Raw genomic sequence first — 3,694 nt, 5'->3', positions numbered from 1 at the left:
GTTTTATGTAATTATATTTTTTCACCATAATTTTTCAACATTTATAATATAAAGTATCAATGAAAATGACATAAATATTCATATTAGTTTTATTTTTAATGAAAGATTTTTTTTGTCATGAGCGTTTTTCATAAATAAACCTGAATATAGAAAAGATTAATAAAAAATAAACTGTTCAAATGTCAGTAATAGATTTTATATTTTATGTTGATTAAGTTTTTATTGACACATCTGTTAATTTCTGATGTTTCTGTGTTTCTGGGGCAGAAATCGATCTTTGAGTTTTGGCAGATCTCACAATCTCAAAATACAGTCCTCCAGCTTCCCATCTTTAATGAAAATAGACCCACATTAGAATCAGAAAACCTTCATGAGGCAGAAAAGAAACCTTCAATCTGCTGCACTTCATCAGGATGTTGCCACTTTCAAAATAAGAGCAGCAGGACAGAGTCAGGAACAGCAGGAGAAAAAATGGAGCTCGTATGAGAATAAAATAAATGTAACGTGAACAAATGTTTTTATTTCTTTTTATTTATATCATTTATTTTGTCTAAAGCTAACAGACAACTTACCAAACAACCAACTTTAACTTGTATCTTTAGGCACTTACTGGCGGTCTGACAGGTATAAAATTATATTTTTGTAACAACAAGGTGACTCCAAACAGCTATTAGCTGAAAACTTTGCAGTGTCCTCAAAAGATTTCAAATCGTCGGCAGTGTGTACAGAGGAGGTCAGCAGAAAATTACATTCAGAGTTTGATCCACCGTGCAATACCATTTGGAAAGCATCTGAATAGCAACAGCTCCATTTTTCAGCATGCGAGTGATCCGAGACACATCGACAATCAGTCATGGATTGGCCTCACCAGAGCTCAGACATCAACACTACTGAAGCAGTGTGGAGTCATCTGGACAGCAGGACAACAGGCAGACAACATCCAGAGAAGAGCTTTGAATGTCCTTCAAGAAGCCCGGGGAAATAGTTCTTAAAACTACTTAAAGAAAATACAGGAAAGCTGCGTATGAGAGTTCAAGAATAAAGGAATAAATTAATTAATTAAAAAATGCCACATACTTGCTTCAAACTTAGTAGAATTGTACAAACCCTGTTTTAGCTTTACACTGTGCTTTAGTTTATGTTTGGTTATGTTTCAGTAAATCCCCGGGTCTCATTTCAGTAAGATTTTAAGATCCTCCATCATCTCTGCTAAACTTTAAAACACTCATTTGAAAGTTTAAGATTAGTATCATCAGTAAAACTGATCAACCACCCCAGGCAACAAGGTTTGCACCTGGTGGCGACCGAATTTTTATCTGCCGTTAAATGTGTTAAAACCTTTCTGACAAAACTGGTCACCATTCTTACCATGAGATAAACCAGTGCCCGAAACATCTGAGTCCACATGGAGTCATATTCATGCTGTGTATGAAATTTAAGCATATTTGTTGTTGATCAGGATTCCCAGAGGGATCCAAACACCCTTCCAATCAAAAGTAGGGTTAAGCTTCAGGATACCTGTCTGCCAGACTGACTCTAGTGGGAGTGGGAGGTATGTTTCATTCAGAACATGCCAATGTAACTGGGAGATGTTTCCCCTGTTCCAGACACCTTAAGTAAGTGTGGTGTTAGCAGGGTTCAGAATTCGGGGTCACCATGTGTGTCATGTAGCCTTCAAATAGTTCCCGTGCTTAGCATACAGCTGGAATGAGTGCTTATGACATATAGACTTGTTTTTAAATTCTTACCTTTTAAAAATACATCTCAAACTTCTGTGCTGCCATAAGGCGCTGCTGCTAGCGTACGTTGGACTTTTATCCGGTCTTAAGTCTGACGTAATTAGCCGCCCAAACTCCGCCTCAGGTCCCAAACGAACACTGCGGCATCACTGAGAGTTAAAAACTGCCTAAATTTTTTCATCTTTAATAAAATGATCAGTGTGGCTGCTCTACCAGGGGTAACTGTTTAACATCCAGGCATCCATGAAAACAGAATTTATGAAGTTTAACTGAGTTTGAAGTTAGCAGGGAGTTAGCTCGCTAGTTTCCATTTAAAGAGGATATATCACGTTCTCACTGAAAAATTAAAACGTGCAGCTCTGCTATCACTTCCGACATAAATGAAGACAGAAAACTAAACAGCAGTGACGTTTGTAGGGTTACTGAATTTGGAGTAGCTGGTATATAATGATGTCCTAGCTACACAGCTATGGTGTGCATAATATAAACACATTAGCACAGTTAAGCTGGAGGATGGATGCTAACTTTTTTCCACTTGATAAAAGTTAACGTGAGGATTCCTGATGGTTACGGACAAATGCGATCGCATTTGTAAATGGACGCAGTTCATGACGTACGCAGTTCATACGTCATCGCTTAATCGAATTCCCGCGGATATGTGAAACGACTTCCTTTTGTCGTTTTATTTTGACACTGCAGAGCGGAAGTGGAGGGGTGGTGACAGTGGAGAGCTTGTTGGTGGGACTCAGCTGAGAGTCAGAGAGAGCGAGTCAGAGCTCAGAGACGGTGAGAGGAGAAAAGCGGAGTTTAACTGGCAAACGGGCGGGTTGATCCGCGGGACTGAAGCTGTTTTAATTCCCTTTTCTCGGCTCCTGTTGCGGATGTGCCCGTCCTGAGGACAGCTGGAGCTGGACCACACCTGGTCTGCAAACAGGATGGTTCAGACTCGCAGGTATTTACAGCCTTTTCACCGCTGCTGGTTCGCCTCTGGCCTTACCTTCGTTCCTTTCCTGGATGGACTTTTGTGCAGTTAAATAAGTTATGAAGTAAATAACTGATAAAGATGAAGGTCCCGGTATTATAAGAACTTTAACGCCAGAACAAAAGTAGAAAAATCAGAGAATAAAAAAATGTAAAAAGTTAAATGAAAATAAATGTCTGCACTTTCTTTAGAGAAGGTGCTGACTCCCTTTAAACGTCTCAGAACAGCTAATAGATCTCAATAAATTTGCAGATTAATTATTCAGTTGATGCTGAGATTTAGACAAACGTGTTTCCCAGAATAAAATATAGAATACTGATTATCTAAACCCGACATTTAATTAAAAAGTGTGCAAGGAGAACATAAAAAATGTTCTTAAGGAAAAACTGTTCCTTTTCAATCTGATGACGTTTCACACAGCTGGGACAGGAGCAACAGAAGACTGGAGTAAGATTAAAAAAATCTATTTACTTTTTTTTTTTTTTTTTAGATAATTAGGTAACATTGGTAAAAAGAGAAGAGTGTCTATTGTGTGGTTTATATGTTCACCTAACAGGCGAAAGCTCCCCAGTTTGATCCCAGGAGGAGACACCAGTCTCTCGAGGGTCACACTGGGTATAAAACGAAACACAGAGTAAGGTGAGGTCCTTCATTAGAACATGTGTAATGAAGCTACATGAAGGTAACATTTCATAAACTTTGGGGGTTTTATTATCTACTGTTCATCACATTGTTAAAAAACTTCATTGCTGACAGAGACGAAGCTGAAAACCTTTGCTGTGATCTTCAAGCAGCATTACAGACACACACGATTCTGAAGTGGAAATCAATGCTCGTGCTCAGGAACAAGCCATAAACCATCTGAAGAAACGCCGCTGCCTTCTTTTCATTAACGATGGACGGAGGCAAAGTGAACGCTGTCGCGCTGCCCCATCAAAAACCTGCTGGAAGCAGCTCTGTTATCGGCACAAAG

General features: G+C 39.1%; 1 protein-coding gene across 2 annotated transcripts in view; it reads left to right on the top strand.

Moving 5' to 3' along the window:
* ccdc120a (coiled-coil domain containing 120a) overlaps positions 1-3,694 on the top strand; it is a 37,166-nt gene that overhangs the window by 14,780 nt on the left and 18,692 nt on the right. The window contains exon 1 of one of the 2 annotated variants that reach the window (XM_005747989.2): positions 2,474-2,691. The exons of the other annotated variant lie outside the window; for it this stretch is intronic. The gene's annotated coding sequence lies outside the window, so the exon portion shown is untranslated. Of the gene's footprint in view, positions 1-2,473; positions 2,692-3,694 lie in introns of those variants that run through there. 2 annotated transcript variants of the gene reach the window in all.

The sequence above is a fragment of the Pundamilia nyererei genome, unplaced genomic scaffold, assembly GCF_000239375.1.
Source record: "Pundamilia nyererei isolate P.nyererei 1_Seehausen unplaced genomic scaffold, PunNye1.0 scaffold00210, whole genome shotgun sequence".
NCBI classification, from domain to species: Eukaryota; Metazoa; Chordata; class Actinopteri; order Cichliformes; family Cichlidae; genus Pundamilia; species Pundamilia nyererei.
Note: the sequence above shows the minus strand (reverse complement) of the source record. Positions and strands in the feature narration are given on the sequence as shown.